The sequence below is a fragment of the Rhincodon typus genome, chromosome 31 (assembly GCF_021869965.1).
Source record: "Rhincodon typus isolate 14 chromosome 31, sRhiTyp1.1, whole genome shotgun sequence".
In the NCBI taxonomy this organism is placed as follows: Eukaryota; Metazoa; Chordata; class Chondrichthyes; order Orectolobiformes; family Rhincodontidae; genus Rhincodon; species Rhincodon typus.
Window position 1 is genome coordinate 6420139 of NC_063362.1, and position 25208 is coordinate 6445346.

Consider the following 25208-nt stretch of genomic DNA (forward strand, 5'->3'; position numbering starts at 1 on the left):
CGGTGGGCATGGAATATGGTGATCAAATACAGACTGAGTTTAGGAGCCTCTCTGTACTCAAACAGGAATTGTAACTTTCTAGATCTTAATGAAGACCCTATTCTGGATTGCTATTATTGCATGAGGTGTGAATACTCTGATGTTTAAAGTAATACAAAAGCCCTCCTGTCCATGTCACAGCATTATCCCGGAGATTAATCTCCTATTCCTGGAGATTTGAGGACACTTTTATGGGGTCGGCAACCCTTTCTCTCCTTAGATTGGAAGTGCTGATAGAAAGGTATAATTGAACAGGAGGAGAATGTATGACTCTATATAGTGATGACTGGAATGTTTAATGTATGCCTTGGCCCAGTTATCCCCACCCACTAACTCCAGTGGAGCTGAAGACTAGAGCTGTGTTTTGGACCCAGCTTCAATCTCTCTCTCAGCCTCCCAGCCCAGCCTACACACACCGACACAAACTATTCAACACCTCCATTTGCAAAGCCACAGGAAACCAAGAAGTTTAAAAAGTCTGATGTATAATGGACTCTTCTGTAAAAGTACATCCTCTCGTTCTTTCTCCAGCATGTTGCCATGGCAGACAGCACTGCCTGTTGCTAATGAAGCCAGATGACATTGAAAAGGTATTTTATCATGCCCTCTTGGGTCTCCGGTCTCTCTGTTATACTCTCGGTGGACTGATATTTATGGGGATGAGGTAGACGTTTTTTGCTTCAGCCTCCTCCAGCGTTCTCATGGAGGATGGGAAGCAAATAAATCCTGAATCAGTCGGTTTCCTCTGCCTAATTACTGATTCCACATAATTGCGGTTTGTCAACTCTGCAAGGCTACAGCGTTGAAGCACATTGGCTTCAGTGGAGAAAACTACTGTCTCCTATTCACACCCATTTTACATCTCTATCACTCCTTTACCACTCCCGTTGTCTTTTGCTCTGAGCACCCTTACAATCTGTATCCACTTGTTCCGCCTCCCCCACTGTCAACAGCATAAAACCCTTCATTTTCCACCCTAAACGGGTCATACCAGACTCAAAATGTTACATCTGTTTCTCTGCCTGCAGAGTCTGCCAGACCTGCTAAGTTTCTCTGATTTTACTAAAGAATTAGCATTGGTTCCAAATGCATAATCTGTGGCTTTTGCGAGGTACTCATTGTCCCAAATCCACCTGTGGCACAAGTCGAACCCTTAAAACACAGGGGTCCCCACATCACTTCCATAATCAGAAACCTTACTTGGGCCTTAGTGAGTGCCACGAGCTGCAGCTATTAAATATTTACCAGCAGATTCTCTGCCCACCTTTCCCGGTCTGGCCTATAGCTGACTCCAGACCCACAGCAATGTGGTTGGCTTTTTATTTTCAGTCTCCTCTTCTTAAGAGACAGTGCAATGGTTCAAATTTGTACTTAAAATTAAATAAATTAGTTCTTTGTGAGGAAAAATACAAAAATTTATTTAAAAGCAAAAAAAAGTACGTGACTCTTAATTGCCCTCTGGGCAAATAGGGATGGGCAATAAATGCTGTCGTAGAATCTCCACAGTGTGGAATCAGGCCATTGAACCTAACAAATCTACACCGACCCTCGGAGTATCTCACCCAGGCCCATTCCCCCTACCCTGACCCTGTAACCCTGCATTTCTTGTGGTTAATGCACCTAACCTGCACATCCCTGAACACTTTGGGAAATTTAGCATGGCCAATCCACCTAACCTGCACATCTTTGGACTGTGGGAGGAAACTGGAGCATCCGGGGAGAACGTACAAACTCCACACAGACAGTCGCCCGAGGTTGGAGTCGAACCCAGGTCCCTGGCGCTGTGAGGCAGCAGTGCTAACCACTGAGTCATCGTGCTGTCCTTGCCAGTGACACCCACATCCAACGAATGAATGAAAAAAAAAACTAACTGCAGCCAAAAAAAAATCAAACTTACAATAAATGGTTTTAAATATATAAATAACAGTTTGCATCATGGCTTGACAGTAACAAAGGAAGATGTCAACAAAATGGCTTCTATCTATAAACCAGATTCCTTTTACTGTTCCAATGTGGAACTTGGTGCTATGATGGGATGCTTTTCATATTTTTAACATGTATACGTTTCTGTATATCTTCTGGCATTATAGAGTCATACAGCACAGAAACAGGCCCTTCAGTCCACCTCATCTATGCTGATCCAATTTCCCAAACTAAACTTGTCCCACTTGCCTCTGTTTGGCCCAGATCTCTCTGAATCCTTCTTACTCATGTACCTGTCCAAACGTCTTTTAAATGTTATATAAGTACTGCCTGTACCCCCTTCCTTTGGCAGTTCATTCCAAATATGAGCCATCCTCTATGTGGAAAAAGTTGCCCCTCAGGTCCCTTTTTTAAATCTTTCCCCGCTCACGTTAAACCTATGCCCTCTTGTTTTGAACTCCCACACCACAGGAAAAAGACCTTGGCTATTCACTGTATCCATGCCCCTCATAATTTTATAAACCCCTGTACGGTCACTGCTCAAAGTACCACACTTCAGTATAAAAGTCCCAGCCTATCCAGATAACTCAAACCCTCCAGTCGTGGCAACATCCTTTTGGTAAATCTTCTTGAACACTCTCCAATTTGGTAATATCCTTCCTTGAGCAGGGCAACCAGAACTGCGCACTGTGCTCCAAAATGTCAATCAACTTTTTGCTTTCTCCCACCTTTCGACTTTTTTTGTTACCTTTCTCAGTCCGAGTCCCACTGGTGGACAAATGAAAGCCCAAACCATTGATAACACAACACCTTACGACTTACTTCTGGTGCTCAATCTGTGGAAAAAGCCTCCAGGTTTCCCGAGATCTGGGAAAAGCAAAGCCAGCCTCCTCTGCACTCTCCATTTTCTCAGAGACTGGGCAACTCCATCTTATTAGCATTCAGATCTTTGATTGGCAGGATTGGATCCTCTTGGTGTGGTCCTAGTTTTGTTGCCTTGTCGATGGATAAACCCTCCTTCGGGAAGGTAGGATCTGTTAGAAACTGCCGCTTGAAATACGCTGAAGTTCACGTTGCGAAAGGTGCTCATAGAATCATAGAATGTCTGTCCCTGGAGCTCTGGTTGGGCTACAGCTTCTGTACCACATCCAGTAGTGGTCACCAGACTTTGGAAACAGGCCCTTCGGCCCAACAGGTCCACACTGACCCTCAGAGCATTCCATCTAGACCAATTTCCCCCTATGACACAGGCTATTCTACACATCCCTGAACACTATGGGCAATTTCCGATGGCCAATCCACCTAGCCTGCACATCTGTGGATTGTGGGAGGAAGGCCACACAGACACTGGGAGAATGTGCAAACTCCACACAGTCGCCCGAGGGTGGAATCGAACCCGGGTTCCTGGCACTGTGAGGCAGCATTGTTAACCACTGAGCCACCGTGCCGCCTACCATGCTATATGAATGCAAGCCCCCACCTGCTGCCCTTTGTCCTTGCCACCCTTTACTACTTTCCAGTTGCTATTGTAGGTACCTCTACAAATCCTGAAGCCAAAAATGTAAACTTCTGTTGGAACACACAAGCCCAAATGAAAGCAACTGCATTGGTGGAGGACGTCATCACATATTATTCTGTACACTAAAGAAAGACATGAATTAATATAGAACCTTTAACAGACTCGGGATGTCCCAAAGTGCTTTATAACCGATTAAAGTACCTTTTGAAGTGCAGTCACTTTTGTAATGAAGGAAACACGGCAGCACAGCAAGATCCCACAAGCAGTAATGTGTTAATGAGTGGATTTTTTTCTTAAAAAAAAAGAAAAAAATCGATTGAGGGGTGAATATCTTCCTAGGAGCCCTGGGTAGCTCACCAGCTCTTCTGTGAATTAATGCTGTGGGGTCACCTGAGACAGTAGGATTTAGGGGACTTGTTAGAGTAGATGAGGAAAGGTTATTTCCCTTTGTGGGCCAGAGGGCGTAATCTCAAAATAAGGGGTCACCCATTTAAGACCGAGATGAGGAGGAATTTCTTCTCTGAGGGGAGTGAATCAGCAGAATTACTGCAGAGGGCTGTTGAGGCCAGATCATTCAATGTCCTCAAGGCTAATTTTTAGATAGATTTTTGTTTTTAATCACGAAGGAACTTTTTTTATTCACTCACGGGATGTGGGCATTACTGGCTAGGCCATCATTTATTGCCCAGAGGGCAGTTCAGAGTCAACCACGTTGCTGTGGGTCTGGAGTCACATGTAGGCCAGACCAGGTAAGGATGGCAGCTTCCTTCCCTAAAAGGCATTAGTGAACCAGGGCATTATTTCCAACAATTGACAATGGTTTCCTGGTCTTTAGTGGATTCTTAATTCCAGGCTTAGTTTCATTGAATTCAAATTCCACTACCTGCCACGGTGGGATTTGGACCAGAGTCTCCAGAACATTACCGGGCCTCTGGATTAACAGTCCAGTGATGATACCACTAGGCCATCACCTCCCACCTCCTGGGAAAAGGGCAGAAAAGTAGAGCTGAGGTTTATCAAATCACCCAGGGACTCATTGAAAATCAGGGTTGACTTGATGGGCTGACTGGCCTACATCAGCTCTTACATTTAAAGTCTTAACATCTCATTTTTGAAGGGGCGGGACAGATTGAAAGAGCAGTTAATAAATCATGTGGGACCTTGGGTTTTACAAGTTGAGCTACAAAGCAGGGAAGTGATGCTGAATGTCTGTCCCTGGAGCTCTGGTTGGGCTACAGCTTCTGTATCACATCCAGTAGTGGTCACCAGACTTTGGAAGGAGGTATGTGAAGGTGCAGAGGAGATTTGTGAGAACTGCTCCAGGGATTTTAGGTTCCAGACAATGGAGCTATTCTCCTTGGATTGAGGGCTGTTTGATTTGGAGCTCACAAGTTCAGTTGAGGTAGACAATGAAAAGCTAGTTCCACTGGAATTTCCCACAAGAAAGGCGTCACAGATTTAAGGTTTTGGGCAAGAGATGCAGGAGGATGTGAGAAAGAGATTTTCTTTTTAAGTATTAAATGGGAATAACTAGAAACTCTCGGCCTGTGGGGACAGTGCGAGTTGAGATGAACAATGATTTTTGAAAGGAAATTGGATGGGCACTTTTGAGGGAACACTTATGGACATGTATCCTGATTGAGTTGTTCTACATCAGAGAGAGCCAGCGTGGGGCCAGTTCCTGAAGGACTCGGGGCTCTGAAAGATGGGACCTATGACAGTGTGGCACTCTGTCTGTACTGTGCTGGCGTGGCAGCGGAGATTTGTGTGTTCATGTCTCTGAGTCGGAGGTTTGTAGGTTCAATCCCCCACCCGCCACCACAGTGTGCTGCCTACTGAGCCACAATTGGGTTTCACAGCACACGTCCTTAGCAGCACAATGCTGCATTAAAACACTGCAGGGCACTGCCGAGTGAATCTGAGCAAAGATGGGCAAAGAAATTCATCTCGCATGTCCCTTTCTCAGAGAAGGAGCAAGCTCTGCTTATTCTGCGTGGAATATTTAGTAGAGGTCCTATCTGGTGCTCAACTGATTAAATATAGGAATTGGGAATAGTAGCCCTTTTCTGCTTTGGCCTGGTACAGCTCCAGGCAGGTGGAGACCAGGCGGGTGAGATGCTGAGACTGAGTGAGACCTCTTTCTCTGCAGAGAAAGTGCTGTTAGCCCGGCCCCACTGTGTGTGCGCGCACTCTCTCGTTAGCTGGATCTGCTGACTTTAGCACTTTCTGACAGCCTGCTGACCTTGGCTTCTCTCCTTTAGCTGCATCAACTCCTGAGACACGCATGTGCTCCCTCTCTGGCTGACTGTGCTGACCTCTCACCCGTTACACTGGCAGGATACGAGTCAGTCACAGGACAGATGTTACAGCAAACTTGCATGACTCTGTTGTTCAGTGTGTGGAGAGTCCTGGCTTCTAGCTCCGTCAGACAGCATGTACAGGGAAGCACAGAAGCAAATCCTCATTTCTTCAGCCTGAGCCACTGTTGTGTCCCTGTGGGGCTAAACTAAACAAAGGGGAGAGGGGGAGGATCCTGGCAGGGCGAGTTAGCCAGTATTGCATGTTGGGTGTATGAATTGGCTCACATTTGGAAAGCAGAAAGAGGTACTTATCTTCCCACACGGTTCGACAATAGAAAGGAGAACATGTGGTCACACTGTTCTTTTGTCAGTCTAATGAGCTGCTCTGTGTTTGTGTTTGTTCCCCTGAAATGTGACTGATTCTTGTTATTATTCTGTAATTATGAAGACCGATGGGTCAGGCTGGATATTTCATCACGGAGTTCAAAGGAAGGGATAAAGAATGCTTGATCAGATCTGCCCGTTTCTCTGCAAAACGAATGGGGCAAAACGTGCCCCTCGGTCACCAACTAACGCTAAATTTGGCTGAAGGCAAGGGTTTTGCAAAGTGACGTTTTCTAAGAAAGTGCTTTCTGTAATGTGAGTGCTCACTGTATAGTTTAAATTTTATAAATTGTCAACGGCTTGCCACGGCTTGGAAATGGTGCCTTGCATTTATGTTGTGCAGTGAAGGACAAGAAAGAATTTAAAAGTCACAAGTTGTGCTGTGACTGCTGCCTTAATGTTCACTATTGACTAGAACGTCTCGAGTCGTTTATCAGCTGGTCTCAGCTTTCCATAGCGTGAGCTGACCAGCAGCTCAGCTCTCAGCTGAGTGGATGATGTAATGTAAAGGGGAGGGGGCTTATCATATGATTCAGCACAGATGGGATTATAGACTGTGGGTGTGATGTGCTTTTGACAGTATGTACTCATTCTGCACTAACTGGCTCCTTGCAAGTTGGCCCAAGTCTCTTTTAAAGTCAGTGACAGTCACAGTTAAAGCATTTAGCGAGTGGGCCTATCAAGCGGCGAGGACAAATGGGATGTACAGTAAGAGCTCTCGGGAATTTCAATTCTTCAGCTTGCTGCAGTCACTCCAATTCAATTGGTGAATCTACACGGCCCAACTTGCACAAGATGTCAGAGGTTTCTGCAAACTGTGTGGAGGAGGTACATTTGAAACAGTCATGGAATCGAACTCATGGAAGAAATGACAAAAACAAAACTTTCAGTGTTTTGGGTCTGTGACGTCAAGTTTATATTTCAAATGTCACTGTACAGAAGCTATAATTTGCGTGTGGTGACCCAGGAAGTCGGAGGATTCATATTTGGGGCTCATTTAGACAACAATAGTTTCTATTTTTAGGTGATTCACAGTAAGAAAGAGAAATCTTACATGGACTGGTCATGAAATTACTCCTGATACTGCTCATCAACAGTTCAAGGTAGGATGTTTGGATATGACTTATTTCATGCTTGAATACTTAAAGGAATGATCACAATTTTGGTATGAAAGCATGTGTGGTCAAGAGGATACAGAGCGAAGGGAGTCAGTCTCCCCTGCGCTGTGTGCCAGATTGTATCATTATTTCATGGGAAATGCAGTAATATTGCTCTTACGCATTTGGTTTAACAAATTTGGCTTTTTTTTTGAACCAGAAACACTGTTATAGATTCAGATCTCAATCTGTATGCCCAGGAACCAATATTGTTAAATTGCTTCACTTTATAACTGTTACTTTGTAGTGTCATTTTATAAAAAAGCCGTAAAAGGGAGATATATTCTTGAAAGAAACACCCTTGTCTTCCAGTTGATGGTGAATAACTTGACCAGAGATCTCCCAGCCCAAAATAAACAGAGAGAAATGCTAGAAATGCATAGCAGACCCATCAGCCTCTGAAAGGAGAAAACAGAACATTTAGCAGTTAATGTGGATAGAGAATTTGGATTAACATATTACCTTTCACATCCTCATAATGCCTTTGAGCCAATGATTACCTTTTTGGAGTCACTGTGGTTTTGCAGGAAATGCCAACAGCCATTTTGTACACACCAAAAACAAAGTGGATAAATCACTGAGTCTTGTCCTGGTGGTTATTGGTTGCAGGAGGAGTGTTGGATGCTTCATAATTGAGAGATTGGGAGAAAGTAGTTCTGCTGGCTCAAGAACCCAATGGCTAAAGGACTCTGGAGGAGGTAGTGGTATAGTGGTTATGTCACTGTGCTAGAAATGTAGAACCCAAGGCTAATGATCTGGGGACATGGGTTTGAATCTCACCTTTGGTAGATGGTGAAATTTGAATTCAATAAAACAAGTGCAGAATAAAGGTTGACCGAGTCCACTTGCAGACCCGACTCTCTAACCAACCTCCATCCCCTGGAGGGCAAAAACATCCCAACCCTTCCTGGCAATAGCAAGAAGCTCCTTCTGGCTGTGGCAAAATGGTGTCTGGTGCCTGGACGTGTCTCGCTCCCCTCCCTCTGTCTCGCCCCCGACCTCACCCTCTGTCTTGCCCCTGCCCTTTACCCCTGCCCTTTACCCCGACCTCGCCCTCTGTCTCGCCCCTGCCCCCGCCCCCGCCCCCGCCCTCTGTCTTGGCCCTCGCCCCCATCCTGTCTCTCGACCTCGCTCTCTCTGCCCTCGCCCTGTTCCACCATTTCTCCCCGTCCCAGTCGGCAGCTTTCTCAATGGCGGCATCAATTCCCCAGCTCCCCACTGCTCCTCCAATCACAGACCGGTTCTTTTCATTGCTTGATGCTGATAGGCTCGGTACAAAAAGTGGAGGGCAAACAATCGGCATTGAGCGTGGGTAAGAAGCAGTCTGTGATTGGAGGAGCCGCCTGTTACTAGGTCTGAGGAAGGGTCACCGAACCCGAAATGTTAACTCTGATTTTTTTTCTTCACTGATGTTGCCAGACCTGCTGAGCTTTTCCAGCAACTTCTGTTTTTGTTCCTGATTTACAGCATCTGCAGTATTTTCGTCGTTTCTTACCGTTTCCTTTCTGTCGGCTTCTGGATTGGGGGTTTGGTGAGCCCCCTTTTCTCTGGTTTGTCACCCTGTGAGTAAACAGTGCTGGGCAATTCAAGGACCTTTGGGTGGGGGTTTGGATTCACCCCTACCTCATCTGTTTGAAGGGTTGTATTCTACAAGAGTGTAACAAACAACCTGCACACAGCCAATGCCCCTTTAAGAGACCTGCTTGATTATGTGGCCATTTTGATGAGACCACACAGTGCAACAAATGGGCCATGTTGAACAAAGAAACATTTGAAGGGAATGTTTATAAGACACTAGTTCTGAAGGGGTCAGTGCCGAAGACTGGATTTACCTCTACCCATTCTGATGTGGTCAGGGCTCAGTGATGGAGGTGGGGGTAGTGCTGGGTGAGGGGGGTCGCGCTGGGTGGGGGTGGCGGTGGGTGCGCGTGGCTAGACGCAGATGAATCAGGTTTTCGGAGGGGACAGGCCTGTTATCGTAGATTTCCTCTTGGCTTTTGTAACATTGTCCAACTTGACAGTCATTGGCCATTACAGAACTGGAGTGTTGCTGAAAGAAAACACCTCTTTTATCAAAGCTTTTTGCCTTGCACTCATCAGGACAATTCACAAGAATGCCATCGTACAGGGAAACAACATTCTATACTGGTGTTGTATGGTATAGTACATAGGGTGTATATATAGTACGGGATAAAGTAATCAGAGAATCATAGAATCCCTACAGTGTAAAGCAGGCCATTTGGCCCATCAAATGCACACCAACCCTCCAAAGAGTATCCCACCCAAACTCACCTACCCCTGTAACCCTGCATTCCTGTTGCTAATCTGCCTAACCTGATGAGTGTAAGCTGAAAAGTTGCGACAAAACCCTGCCATGTTTTCAATAATACTCTGTCTGTTTTATTAATGTAACTTGTATCTGGTTACTATCCTGTAGTAAACTATAATTCGCTGAAGAGCAGAGCCTCTTTTCATTATGACTCTGTGACTACAGCATGGAAACAGACCCTTCGGTCCCAACTTGCATATGACGACCAGGTTTCCCAAACTAAACTAGTCCCATTTGCCTGCATTTGGCCCGTATCCCTTTAAACCTTTCCTTTACATGTACCTGTCCAAATGTCTTTTAAATGTTGTAACTGTACCTGTATCTACCATTTCCTCTATACGAACCACCCTCTGTGTGAAAAAGTTGTCCCTCGGGTCCCTTTTATATCTTTCCCCTCTCACCTTAAAAATATGCCCCTTAGTTTTGATCTCCCCTCATCCCTCCCCACTTTGCTATTCACCTTATCGCTGCCCCTCATGATTTTATAAACCTCTATGAAGTCACCCTCAACCTCCTATTCTCCAGTGAAAGAACTCCCAGGCTATCCTTCTAATTCAAATCCTCCAGTTCTGGCAATATCCTGATAAATTTGAGGAAGGGTCACTGGATCCAAAACGTTAACTCTGATTTCTCTTCACAGATGCTGCCAGACCTGCTGAGCTTTTCCAGCAACTTCTGTTTTTGTTCCTGATTTACAGCATCCGCAGTTCTTTCGCTTTTTAATACCTTGATAAATCTTTTCTGCACCCTTTCCAATTTAATTATATCCATCCTATAGCAGGGTGACCCAGAACTGTACGCAGTACTCCAGAAGAGGCCTCACTGATGCCCTGTACAACCTCAACATAACGTCCCAACTCCTCTACTCAGCGGTCTGGGCAATGAGGGCAAGTGTGCTAAACGCCTTTCTCGCCACCCTGTCTACCTGTGATGTAGCTAATGGTTTTCCTCCACCATGTTAGATTATGTGGACAGTGCAGGCAATGGCCCAGTGGTATTATTGCTGGACTGTCAATCAAGAGACCCAGATCACGTTCTGGGGACCCGGGTTCAAATCCCGCCATGGCAGATGGTGGAATTTGAATTTAATAAATATCAGGAATTAAGAGTCTAATGATGACCATGAATCCATTGTTGATTGTCAGATAAAGTTAATCTGGTTCACTATCGTCCTTGAGGGAAGGAAACTGCCGTCCTTACCTGGTCTGGCCTACATGTGACTCCAGCAGTCTACACGACTAGTTGACAATGGTTGGCAACAAATGACACGTTACTCATGATGGTGCTTTTTTGTTTTAATCTAAAACTTTAGCCTGATGGTCTCAGTATTGTAGTTAATTTTCTGTTTACAGTAGGCATGGATTCCCTGTGTCACTACAATAATCGTAGAATCCCTACAGTGTGGAAACAGGCCCTTCGGCCCAACAAATCCACCCTGACCCTCAGAGCATCCCACCCAGACCTCACCCCCCTAATCTACGCATCCTTGAGCACAACGGGCAATTTAGCATGGCCAATCCACCTTGCCTGTACATATTTCCTCCCACAGTCCAAACCCACACAGACATGGGGAGAATGTGCAAACTCCACACAGACAGTTGCCCGAGGGTGGAATCAAACCTGGGTTCCTGTCACTGTGAGGCAGCAGTGCTAACCACTGAGCCACCGTGCCACCCCAAACTTCAATTCAGCTGGTGTGTGTGTCACATCCCCATGTCATAGTGAGTCAGTCGCAGAGATCCTGAACAAGCATCTCAATGACAGTTAATTATTTAATTATTTAAGCCCCCTGGGAGATAAGAGGCTCCTCAGTATTTGTAACAGCTACTTCAGCTCAGAGGTTAGTTTTACTGTCAATCTATTTATCTATTCACAGCGAGTGTCTTTTTTTTAAAATAAAACAAAGAACCGCTGGAAATGCAAAACAAGAACAGAACTCGCTGGAGAAACTCGGCAGCATCTGTGGAGAAAGAGAGAAAAATAGAGTTCAAGTTTCGAGTCCAGTGACCCTCCTTCAGTTTTTTTTTAATTCATTTTCGTACTGAGAGACCTGAGGGTATAATAACTCTGGCCGGGTTCCAATGGCAGTACTGAGGAAGTGCTGTGCTGCCAGCGGTGCTTTCTTTACCTTTGGGTGAGGTCTTAAAAGTGAGGCCCTGTCTGTCCCTATCAAGTGAGTACAAAAGATCCCAAAGCATTATTTTGGAAAGAGCAAGGACCTTGCCTGTGACATCTGGCCCATATTTTTATGTGAAGGCACATCACTAAAAACAGACGATCGGGTCATTATCACATTGCTGCTTGCTGTGTACAGATTGGTTGCTGTGTTTCCGTTATTGTGTCAGTGACAACATGTGAGAAACATCTCTTGGGATATTTCACAATGCTTTACAGCCAAAGGTTGTGAAAGTTGCTATAGAAATGTAAGTTGACCACATACACCAGCAACTGTTACACAGACCTTCAATCACTAGATCAATTAATTTGTCATTTTTTTTTCACTCGTGTTGACCGATTACTGGCTGGGTGACCAATTATGTCCATCCCATCCCTAACTTCTCTGGAGAAGGTGGTGGTGAGCCGCCTTCCTGAGCCACCATAAAAAAACTAAATCTCACCGACATCGATAGGTCAGCAGCAGAGAGGCGCGGCTGGCTTTAGGCTTCCCCTTAGTACTTGCTGCTTGCCTTTGCTTTGGAAAGGTCCCGCGCTCCACGCAGTGTGATCTACTCCTGCATCCTCAATGATGTCATCATCATCTACACCTTTGAAAGGTTACAGCACAGAAATAGGCCATTCAACCCAGCATGTCTGTGCCAGCCCTCTGCAAGATCAACCTGGCTGGTGCCACTTTCCTGCCACTTAGTCCTGCAAGGGTGGCACAGTGGCTCAGTGGTTAGCACTGCTGTCTCACAGTACCAGGGACTCCGGTTCAGTTCCACCCTCAGGTGACTGTCTGTGTGGAGTTTGCACGTTCTCCCCGTGTCTGCGTGGGTTTCCTCCCACAGTCCAAAAATGTGCAGGTTAGATGGATTGGCCAGGCTAAATTGCCCATAGTCTCCAGGGATATTTAGATTAAGGGAATTAGCCATGGGAAAGTGCAGAGTTACAGGGATAGTGTAGGAGGGTGGGTTAGGGTAGGATGCTGTTCAGAGTCAATGTGGACTCAATGGGTTGAATGGCCTGGTGCCACACTGTTGGGATTCAATGTTACCAAAATGTTTCTTGAATTATCCAATTACCTATTTTACAATCTGTGTTTGAATCTGCCCTGCACCAGTCCCTCAGGCAGTGCATTGGAGATCCTAAACCATCACTGCATTAGGAAGTTTCCCCAGGTTGTCTCTGGTCCTTATTCTGTTCAGCAGTGCAGTCCTTTTGGCTCTCATCCTTTCTGCTAACAGTAACACTTTTATTTTCCCCTATCCATTTTTGTCCAGATCCCTCCTGATTTTGAAAGCCCGCTACCCAAACATTCTCTCAACCTTCTGTCCTGTCCTGCAAGGAATTGCGTGTTGACTGCATCATCAGGGATCAGTAACACCCCAAGGCAGCTTCTCCCCAGGTCTGTGCCATTCTCCGCTGTCGTTGCTTCACAAGGAGAGCCATCACTTTGAACACTCCTGGGCTGGTATAGGATATGAGTGGAGGGATGTACTGCTCAGGCCGTATAAGGCTCTGGTCAGATCTCATTCTGAATGCTTGAGAGTGGTTTTGGGCTCTGTATCTAAGGAGGGATGTGCTGGCATTGGAGGGCGTCCAGAGGAGGTTTACAAGAATGATCCTGGGGATGAAAGGCTTGTCATATGAGGAGCGGTTGAGGACTCTGGGTCTGTACCCATTGGAGTTCAGAAGGATGATTGAGATCTCACTGAAACTTACAGAGCCCTGGAAAGAGTGGATGTGAGGAAGATGCTTTCACCAGAGGAAGAGACTAGGACCTAAGGGCACAGCCTCAGGGTGAAGGGACGACCCTTTAGAACTGAGATGAGGAGGAATTTCTTCAGCCAGAGGCTGATGAATCTGTGGAACACATTGCTGCAGAGCACTGTAGAGGCCAAGTCATTGAGCATCTTTAAGACAGAGAGATAGGTTTTCGATTAGCAAGGGAATCAAGGGTTACAGGGAGAAGGGAAGAGAATGGCTTGAGAAGTGTATCAGCATGGTGGAGTAGACGCAATGGGCTGAGTGGCCTAATTCTGGTCCTCTATCTGAAGGTTTAATGGTCTAATTCTGACCTAATTTACTGAACAGACAATGAGCACTCAGAACTACACTGGTCACAAAAGATTGACTGTAAGACAACCGTGTCTTCCTTTGGATAGCAAGATTTAGAATGGTACCTTGATGTAGAGTGATTGGCATCTTGCCTGCTATTGTGTGGTAAATGGTTTGCATTTATATAGCACCATTTTTATAAGAACGTCCAAAAAGACTATGACCAGCAGCAAAGTGCCATGATTGTTGTTAGATGAAATGTTGTGGCAGCTAGTTTGTACAGAGCAGGTCCACAAAGGGATGTAGAAATAATGGTCACAAACTCTGTTTATGGTGATGAGGCCAGCTGTTCTTCTATCAGTGGTGCAGTGGGATCTTTCTGTGCTGCATCTGATCTGGTTGAGTTTGCAGACAAGCTGTTTGCAGCTCTAAGAAGCTCCCAGCAATGCTGCGTTCGCTCAGCACTGGCTATGAAGTGCCACCCAGTGAATGGCAGCGTGTGCTGGAAAACATTTCAGTTGACTCTCTCCCGTATGTGGTGGGTTTAAATCCCGACAGTGAAGCTGTGAGGTAAGGGGAACGGGATCAGGTCATGTCATTCTGTCATCTGGATGTTGTGAGGAAACCAAAGGAGGGAACACATTAATTCATGTTTCTCAGCGGAAGAAGAATATTCTTTTTGGGGTTAAAAAAAGGAGACCTACCTTCGTGTAGCGCCTACCATGACATCCCCAATAGCCATTTAAGTTTTTTTTCTGTAACGTGCTGTGATTGCGGTAATGTAGGAAACACTGTAGCCCATTCTGTACTCATCAAGCTCCCACTTGTGACAATGTCCAGATAACCAGCCTTTGGGTCATTGGTAAAAGGGGGCAAACATTGAGGCAGGACATTGGAGAGAGCGCCCCTGCTCCTTTCTTTCAAAACAGTACTTTTGGGATATTCCCTCATTAGTCAGCAAGGTGTGGGACATTGTGGGGGAAGTGAGCAGGATTCTAGCAGCAGACTTATCGATGGGCTGAAGGTTGTGAGTCTGGCCGTCGCAATAGCCCCATCAGGTAATAGTGAAGTCAGGTTGAATATTATTATCAACAAATAGGGGAGGCAATTGGCCCTAGTGGTATTATTGCTGGACTATTAATCCAGAGACCCAAGTAATGGTCTAGGGACCTGGGTTAGAATCCTGCTATGGCAAATGGTGGAAATTAAATTCAATTAATGGGTATATGAATAGTAAGGGTTTACAGGGATATGGGCCAAATGCTGGCAAATGGGACTAGATCAATTTAGGATATCTGGTCAGCATGGACGAGTTGGACTGAAGGGTATGTTTTCATGCTGTGCATCTCTATGTTTCTATGACAATAAAAGTCTGGAATGAAGAGTCTAATAATGACCATGAAACTGTTGCCAACTTCGGGAAATCCTATGTGGAAACTGCCATCCTTACCTGCCTTCGTCTGTATGTGACTCCAGACCCATGGTAATGTGGGTGACTGTTAATTGGGATGGGATGGACAGGAAGTGCTGGCCTAGCCAGCGACATCCTCACCCCATGAGTTAAAACAAAATGGATTCAGCTGTCAAAGGAGGTGGCTATCAGAGTTTCAGAAGTGCATATGCAGTGTTTGAGGCGGCTCATACATGACCTCTGTTCCACATTCTGTGGTCAAGTCCTGACACCTCTACGGCATCTTTGTAGATTCTATTCCAGATCCCGAAATCAGAATTCTTTCTTTTCGAAACAAAAGCCTAGCAATTGACGTGACCGGAAAAATAAATTGGCTTCTGGTTTCTTGGGACAGGTCACGTATGAACTAGATTAGCAAATCCAAACTGTTTCGTAAACATAATATCTCAAGCAGAGACACTCCCAGATTATAAAGCACCACAAGAAACTGTGTGTTCCTCACTTCTTCAGCATTTTTGACATGATGCCAAAGATAACAGAGGGTTAAGAGTGTGTTACCAATTCCTTAAGGATCCAGTTGAATTCGGAGTTAATTATTTTTCTGGAGTTTTCTTTGGGAAATCCTACGGTTACCTACTCTCCAATCTTCGCAACTTATTTTTCTTACTTTCTTTAACTACCTGTTCTGGGGTTGTAAGCCATTCCCTGCTGAGAGGCCGGATCAATTGATCTGTCCCCAAGCCTTTCAAGGTATCAATCAGTGTTAGTTCAGTGGGTGTTAGTAGCTTATACGTTTTCATTTAGTTTCCAAGTGTTAATACATTTCCATTTCAGGAAAGGCTGTTATTCTCTCTAAAGGCTTTGGGACAGGATGTGTTCACGACAGGCGCTATATAAATGTGCGTGTCTTTCCTTTCTGACTTGCCTTCTGTTTTCCCCTACTGCCTATGGTTGAAAATTTGCATCCTCACGTTCGTGTAGCTCCATGGCCTTGTCTCTTGGTCGCTCTGTAACTTCAGCAGGCTTACTGCTGCTGTTCCTCCCAAATTGTCAGTCTTGTGTGAGTGTCCTTACCTTCCTCCCACCATGGGCAGCCACATTACCTCCTGGAAACTTTCCTTCAAACCCTTGCACCTCATCACTTCACCCTTCCCTCCTTCTATGGCCAACTTTCAAATCCACTTCTTTGGTCTAATTTTTGATAACCCACGTCCCCTTAACCTGCTCTCGGTCTCTGTTTTGTCTCTGTGTCCATTTTGTTTTGGATATATTCCCCTTGGAATGTCTTAGAGTCCACAAGTTGTTGCTGTTGTGGAAATGAGGAGCCATTAATCGTGACAAAGTGTCTTCAATAAAATGTATTAATGAATTGGTTGCTTTTTAAGCCTCCAATGTAATCATTTTCTGGGGAAAGAAACTGCTTTTGTGAAGCTGGTGAGGAAAGTAGAAGTGATGGGCCTGACAATCTCATTAAAAGGCTTCCTCACTTCATCTAACCGTGCCCTGTTTTGTTACAATCAAGTTAAACTTAATCACCTGTGATATTCCCCATTTGCAAAGCTATGTTAGCTGTTTATTTGTGCAGTTTTTTGCCACTTTCCTCTTTCATTCTATTAATGTATCATTTTCCATTCTGAATGAATAGAGCATACAAACTATTGACTAGCTGTTATTTTTTGTCCTTCTGGCTTTGCCTAACCCCGAGTGCCTTCCTGTCCTTTCTTGACTTCTTTTCAGAATTTCTCCATGCCCAGTTCTTTCTGTTCTGTCTGAGAGAGTGTGTCTGTCTAAAGGGTTAAACATATTAACTATGGAGACCATGAAGCAGGTAAGGTGTAGCAGCACCTAAAGGAGTGTTAATCGCTGGTTGAACTGAATTCCAGAGTGTTTCCCAACAGTATTGTGAGCCAAGCCGGATCGAAGTTTGACTGAAGACTGAATAAAGCAGGAATGTGTTCTATGTGGGAATGATTGGCACCTTGGCAATCTTGTGTCTGATAAACCACTCACCCAACCAGTTTGCATGCTTACAATATTTGTACCTGTCACGACACACCTGTGAAGGAAGAGAAGTATCAGTCAGTGTTGACAGAATGCAAAGTTAATTGGAATCACATCAGCTGAACTGAGAAACTCCCCATGGTTGGCATAATTTAAATTCTGTTTGCATTTCTCTACGCGATATCTAAGGATTGGTGACTTTCATACTTTTTATAAAGACTGGCTTTAAGAGCCTGAGATATTGACAATGTAAAGTCCTGTTGGAATGGTAGGAGTTAACAAATGCTTTAAAGGGTTTTGCACAGTGCATGTCTCAGAATGGTCTACTGTCTTCTTCGTACATTCCAAACCCACCCCAGTGATCATTTCCCGTGTTGGCAAAGGGCATTAGAGAATTTAAACTTGTTTCCCAAAATAACTGTGCCGAGGGGAATGCCAGCTGATTGGTTTAGAATTTGGCACTTACTTTGCTTGTGCCAGTTTTCTCGCCTGCTCCTAGTTCTTTCTGGCTATTGAGCTTTGCATTTTATTTCTACTTTCTGTTTTGCACCCAGTATGACTCCAGTCTTTAAAAGCGCCACAGGGAAGTGGGGAGTAAAGTCGAGAACTGAAATGTGAGGGTGTCGTGACTCATGGTTAGGTGTGGTTTCTGCCACTGTTGAAGTGTCACTCGTGTATATAAAGTATATCAGCTGGATGCTCGCCGACTGAGCAGTGAGCCCCCAACTGCAGGTAAAACAGGAAGGTGCCACAACGCTACGTTTCAGCCAGGAAGAAATGAGCTGTCCCTTTGGGGTCCAGAAGATATCTTTGGAACCAGATGTGACACATCGGCTTGTTCAAGCATACAGGTAGAAACTTCCCTCCTTTATGTCCCCATCTTGTCAAAGTTTATTGTTTAAACCTTTATCCGTTCTGTCTGAAGGAAGTGCTTTATTATTTATTTAGAGGCATCTGTGCAACCTGCTGGTACAGGATATCCTTCTGCATGCTTTTCTCTTTCTCGTTAATCCAGTCATAATTGCATTTAGCGGGATGTGGATTTTGACTGAGTTAGTTCTCCTTCAGTCTGTCTCGCTTCACCACTTTCAGTTCAGTGGTATTTTATCAACGGCACCGATTTGGTGTGCAGTGTCCTAAAGGTGTGAATTCAGCGTCATTTTGTTCATGCAGAAAACTAATGGGCCAAAACAGCAGAAGAGAATCATTTTAGCTGGCGATTAAAATACGCCACTTGTGGCTAGTGTAAGTCTGAGGGTGCAGAAGGCAGTGGTGAAGTAGTGCCAGATGTCAGGCCTTTCTGTAGTGTGTGTGGTTGATGTGGGTGGGGGGCGCTGGTGCGGTGTTGGACTGGGGGTGGACAAGGTCAGAAGTCACATGACACCAGGTTATAGTCCAACAGGTTTATTTGAAAACACATAAGCTTTCGGAGTGCAGCCCCTTCGTCAGGTTGCGATTTCAAATAAACCTGTTGGACTGTAACCAGGTATCGTGTGAGTTCTGACCTAATGTGTGTGATTGAGAAATGCACAGTTTATGACCCCGCTGATTTAAAATTGCTGGAGCGCGAATCTTCTACAAAATGCCATTTCCAAGAAAGCAGTTATGTCAAGGCGTTCCTGTAAGACTTTGATGAAATTTAAAACCTGCCTCTGGTGGGGGGGGGGGGGGGATTGGAACTGATTGCAAGTTTCATGCCTTTATTTTGTAAGCTTCCCAGTGGACAAACCTTTCACCAGGTGGTTACTGGACGATGACCCTCTGCAGAAAAATGGCACCTTGTGGGCCATTTCCAACAACAAGGCATGTGAGTCTTTGAAATTCCCTCCCTCAAAAGGTAGTGCATGCAGAATTGATAAATATTTTGAAGGTGGAGCTAGGTATATTCTTGCTGACTGGAGTGGGGTGAAGGATTCTTGGGGGGGAGGGTGGGGATGGAGGTGTTATGCACGAATATAGAGTTGAGTTTAGAATCAGACCAGTCATGATCTTATTAAATAACAGAATGGGCTGGAAGAGCTGGGTGGCCCTTGTTCCCTGTTTGTAAGGGGTTACTGTATGGATCCCAGCAAGCATTTGACTGAGAAAGCAGCCTTTTTTTTTAAATATAAAGGCAGTAATACTTGTAAATGAATGTACTGGGGCTCCTGTTTTGTGGTGTAGAGAACAAGTTGGACCAAAGTGTCTCATTTCCATGTTTTACTGGTTCTTCCATGTGGGAGGCCTCTTGAGCAGGAAGCACTGAGCGACCACACCCAATCCAGCTCTTATCTTTGGTTCACACACTTTGAACTTTCCGTGGGAGGTCAGTAGATAGTTCTCGGGAGTTAGCGACAGAGGCCCAAACATCTTAAGAGTCGAGTGCATGCAGACCCTGAAAACCTCTTAGGATCATAGAAGCCCTACAGTGTGGGAGCAGGCCATTTGGCCCATCGAGTCCACACTGACTGTCCGAAGAGCATTCCACTCAGACCCATCCCATCCTATCCTATCCCTGTAACCCTGCTTTACCCATGGCTAACCCACTTAGCCTGCAGATCCCTGGACACTATGGGCAATTTCCCGTGGCCAATCCACCCTAACCTGCACATCTTTGGACTGTGGGATGAAACTGGAGCACCCGGAGGAAACCCACGCAGACACGGGAAGAATGTGCAAACTCCACACAGACAGTCACCCGAGGGTGGAATCGAACCCCGGTCCCTGGCGCTGTGAGGCAGCAGTGTTAACCACTGAGCCACCGTGCTGCCCTACTTCTTCACTACGTTGGCCTCAGTCCATGTGGACTGTGTCCTACCTCACCCTATCATCTTGCTAGATGAAGATGTCATTCAGGAACAACACAACCTCAGTGAAAGAGCTAATTCTGGGTATTTGCGGGCCTTGCAAGGTGGAGCATTGACAGAAGGGCCCAAAGCCTCTCCACCAAACATAAGGTCTAGACGTGGAGTGAGGAGTTACGTTCTGCACTTGCCTGGACGATCAAGAACATTGGAGGAGCTCAACATAAAGTAAGGAGCCTGTTTGACCAGTGCTGTCCCCACCACTGTAAACGTTCATTTCACCCATCGCCTCGGCACAATGGCCACAGTGCTTCGCCAGTGAGAAGATGCAGTGTAGTGCCTTGTGAAAGCTTCTTTGATTGTACTTTCCAACACTATGACCTCCTGACCCCTGGAAGAAAGAACTTAGAAACCCAATTATCTGTAAACTCCCCTCCAAATCCCACACCTTCCTGATTCCCGAACTTTAACTGCACTGTTATTGTTTGCAATACCTTCTATTACCTAGCCCCCATGCTCTGGGATTCCTTCCTTGTACCTCACCTTTCCACCTCGAAAATCTTCTTAAAACTAACTTTTTTGACCCAAGTAATTGATGCCAGTTGCCTTGAGTAAGTTTTTTTGTTGTATTTAAAGTTCCTACAAGTTACCTTTTTTATGTTACGACAAAGTTGCTACATAAATAGGAGTTGTTGGGTTGGAAATATATCACCGCTCCCTCAGTGTCACCAAAAACCAGGGAACTCCTCCTTAACAGCACCATGGGTGCCCCTACACCACAAGGACTACAGCGGTCTGAGAGGACAACTCACCCTTACCTTTGAGGGCAAGGGAGGAATGGGCAACAAGTGCTGGCCTTGCCAGTGATGCCCACACACTGTGGACAAATAAAACGGATCTGAACTGGTCAGATTTGAACGGGTGACCTCTGTGTAGTAGTTATAGGCCCTTTCTTGGGAGAGGGTTTCAAACCAATTGAAGGCTTGCCGCTGGAACTGTGAACCTCTGGCCGCAAACAGAACAGGACTTGTCTGTGATGCCAAAGCAGTTGAATAGCCCGCTCATACTCCGTTTGGAGCGGCAGCACAATATCAATTGATTGCTGAGAGCCCTTGGCACCTGTGGTACTGTGACCCTTGTATAGTTCATGGCCAGGTAGAAGCGAGGGAATGGTAGTTTTAAAAAAATCAATTGGTGACCGTACTAACCCCTTCCGTCTGTAACCATCACGGATTTATAGGCTCCACCGACAAAGCGATCTGCCTAGGTTCCTGGTGTCAGGTGGAGGTGGGGTTTGGTGACAGGAAAGCTGCGTCATCATTGTGATGTTCTTTCGGTTCAAATTCCTGTTATTAACCGTTTCATTTCCCTCCTGATAAAAGTGGAACGACCGGAACCTGTATAACATGAAATGTTTGATTTCTTTAGGTGTGCCTGCCTGCCCAGAACGTTGCCATGCGCGAACGGAGCGCACTGACTCGCGTCACCCAGTTCAGCGAGGGCCCTGTGAATCTGCCTCCATCCTGCAACGTTGAAGAGCCCCTGTGCGGAGCGAAGGTTTGAACAAGCTGATTTATGGAGGCATGGGTGGGATCTGGCTCCCATTGGCTGAGCTGGCGTTGACTCATACATTCTTTGACCAGCTGTTGCACTTTGGATTCTCTGCAGAGCGTGTTTAAAGTCTCCGGAATTGGCTCGAGCTGATGGGCTATTTTGGACGCCAGCTGCAAGAGTCGTCTGGGCTCTGATGAGTGTGTGGAGAGATGGATGAGGATAAGGGAAGCCGCCTCACTGGCCAAATGTGGGTGTTTCTTTGGCAGTGTCTTAGCTGGTTGTTGTGTGCCATGAGAAGAAGCAATCAGCAAGTATACTGCCGTAGAAATGCTTCACTGAATCCCGGCCCAGTGCACGATCTCCCTCAGCTACTCCCCACCTCCCTCTGCGAAATGGCACCTTTTTGAGGTTTCAAATAATCTTTTTGGTTTAAAATATGCTCTGAAGTAACAGGTGGGAATCAACTCTGAAAGAATAAATAATTGAATGCGCAAACATGAAATGTAAGTGTCAAATGTTGGGTCATTGTATTGGGGTTTTATTTATTTTAGTAATGAGGATGTTTGGTTAATCATTGCAAGTTAAACTGTGGATAAACGCGCCTCACCGTAAAAGATAGATCTCCTCCTCCCTCTCTCTCTCGGTGCTATCAAATCTCTCTCCATTTGGGCTTTATACCAGCTCAAGACTGTGACCATGCACAGGAGGAGGGAGTGTGGGTGATGGGGATTTTGAGAGATGCATCCTGACCCACATCTGCCCTCATCTTATTGATAGGATTTGCTAATGTTAGAGTGAATTTAAGACACTGTTGCCAAAACAAACTTTCGTTATACTGTGAGAGGGACAGTGTTAATAGATTCTGACCCAATTGGCGAGATTCAAACCAAGGCATATATATATTTACTTTTTGTGGAGAGAGATTTTTTTTTTCTTGTCCCCATCAAACATTCCCAGGGCAAGTACAGCACAGGGTTAGATACAGAGTAAAGCTCTCTCTAATTTTATAAACTGAAAGTAAATCTTCCTCCAACCCTTCCCCATCTCACACTGCCAGGACAGGTACAACATGGGGTTTGATACAGACTACTGCTCTGTCTACCCCCATAAACTGAAAGTAAAGCCTCCTCCAACTCTTCCCCATCAAATAGTCCCAGGACAGGTACTGCACGGGGTAAGGTACTGAGTAAAGCCTCCTGTACTCTTTTATAAACTGAAAGTAACAAAAATGGTTAGATGGGCACTGTGACAAAAATACGAACAAACATTTAATGAAACTCCCTAAATCAATATAACATTGACCAGGTTGATGATGCCTGTCTCAGTCCTCTGCAGTGTACACCCGGTCTCTGAAGGTCCCTTCTGTGCTGGTGAACATCGCAAGTTTCCTCTCGTTAGACATCTGAACACACACACAACCATAAACGACAAGCAGCCTAGCCCCATTAATGGGTGAGAGTTTATTGACCTGCTCTATCTTCCCTCTCTGTCTACACTCGGCGTCACCACTGTACCTTGTATGTTCAGACAATCAATAGCCACCACCTGCTTATTTTGAACTTAAATAAAATCAGCAACAAACTTTAAACAATATGGTTAACCAGACAATACCTGCATGGTGAACAGAGGATTGAACCTAGATGTTTGAGTGTTAGAAATGGATGTGTGCTTCCTTATTTCTGGGACTGTCTAGGGGAGAACTGTGTGTTACACTCACACAAAAACACAGAATTGTTACAGTGTAGAAGCAGACCATTCCGCCCATCGTACCTGCACCGGTTTTATTACCTTGTGCCAATCTCCTGGGTGGCACAGTGGCTCACAGCACAATAGACCTGGATTCTCCTCCACCCTCGGACAACAGTCTGTGTGGAGTTTGCATGTTCTCCCCGTGTCTGCGTGGGTTTCCTTTGGGTGCTCCAGTTTCCTCCTGCAGTCCAAAGGTATGGAGGTTAGGTGGATTGGCCATGGGAAACGTAGGGTCACAGGGATGGGCTGGGGGTCAGTCTGGATGTGATGCTTTTTGAAGAATCGGCGAGACTCGATAAGCCGAATGGCCTGCTTCCACACTGTAGGGATTCTATGATTCTGCCTTTTCCTCATATTCCTCAACACAATTTTTATCCAAATAATCATCAAAATCCCCTCTTGAATGCTTCCGCTATGATAGAATGCATTCCATACCTTAACTACGGACTGTGTGAAAATATTTTTCCTCACTTCACCTTGCTTCTCTTGCACGTCATTTAAAATCTATATCCTTTTGTTTTTTTTTTCTTTCTTTTATGAGTGAGAACACTTTTTTCCCCCAATCTACTCAAATTAACCTGCCCATGATTTTGGACACCTCTATTAAATCTCCTCTCAGCTGCCTTCTCTCCAGGGAGAACAGTCTCAACTTCTTCAATCTATCCTCCTCATTGAAGTTTCCGATTCACGGAACCATTCTTGTAAAGTTGGAGTTAGAGTGTATTGCTTCAGATCTAAAAGAATTGCAGAGAGACCATAAGCAACTGCTGGTGTTTCATTGTGAATAGGTGTCCTTGAGTTTTTCAGGCGTGTTACAATGTTTAGCTAAAGCATTTTGCTTCTGTTCATGGTTTGTTAGGTGTCCATTAGTTATCCAATTCGTATTTTCTAATGTTTGTTTGTTCAGTAAGTACAGTCATATAGTGCAGAAACAGGCCCTTCGGCCCAACTCATCCACGCTGACCAGGTTTCCTAAACTGATCCAGTGCCATTTGCCTGCATTTGGCCTATATCCCTCTAAACATTTCCTATTCATGTACCTGTCCAAACATCTTTTAAATGTTGTAATTGTACCCACTTCCACCACTTCCTCTGGCAGCTCATTCTATATACACACCATCCTCTGAGTGGAAAAAGCTGGCCCTTAGGTCCGCTTTAAATCTTTCCCCCATCATTTTAAAAATAAGCCCTCTATTTTGGACTCCCCAAACTGGGGAAAACACATTGGCTCTTCACCTTACCTATGCCTCATGAATTTATAAACCTCTATAAGATCACACCTTGGCTTCCTATGCTCCAGGGGAGAAAGTCCCAGCCTCCCCTTATAACTCAAACCCCCTCGTCTCAGTAAAGAACAAATAAGATCAAAGAATAATTCAGTGCAGAAACAGGCCCTTCGGCCTTTCAAGCCTGCATCGACACAGTTTGCCTTTCCATACCGAAATTGTCTTCACTTACAGGATCCATATCCCTCTATTTCCTTTCCATTCATGTCTTTGGCCAGGTGCTTCTTTAATGCTGCTATCGTGTCTGCTTCCACCTCCTCCTCTGGCAGTGCGTTCCAGGCACTCACCACCCTTTTGTGTGAAAAACTTGCCTTGCACATCTCTTTTTAAACTTTCCCTCTCGCACCGTGAACCTGTGTCCACTAGTAATTGACCCCTCCACCCTGGGAGAAAAAGCTCCATACTTTCAACTCTATCCATGCCATTTACAGTCTTAAACTTCTATCAGGTCGCCCCTCAACCTTGAAAACAAACCCAGTCTATCCAAGACAATACAGTGTGGAGCTGGAGGAACACAGCAGGCCAGGCAGCATCAGAGGAGCAAGCAAGTTGACA

General features: G+C 45.3%; 1 long non-coding RNA gene across 1 annotated transcript; it reads left to right on the plus strand.

Annotated features, from left to right (window-relative positions):
* The first annotated feature begins 17651 nt into the window (after window positions 1-17651).
* Window positions 17652-22120, plus strand: LOC125486673. Its single transcript, XR_007265321.1, has 2 exons — window positions 17652-18132; window positions 21493-22120. It is a non-coding gene; the product is annotated as an uncharacterized LOC125486673 (long non-coding RNA).
* Window positions 22121-25208: the final 3088 nt, after the last annotated feature.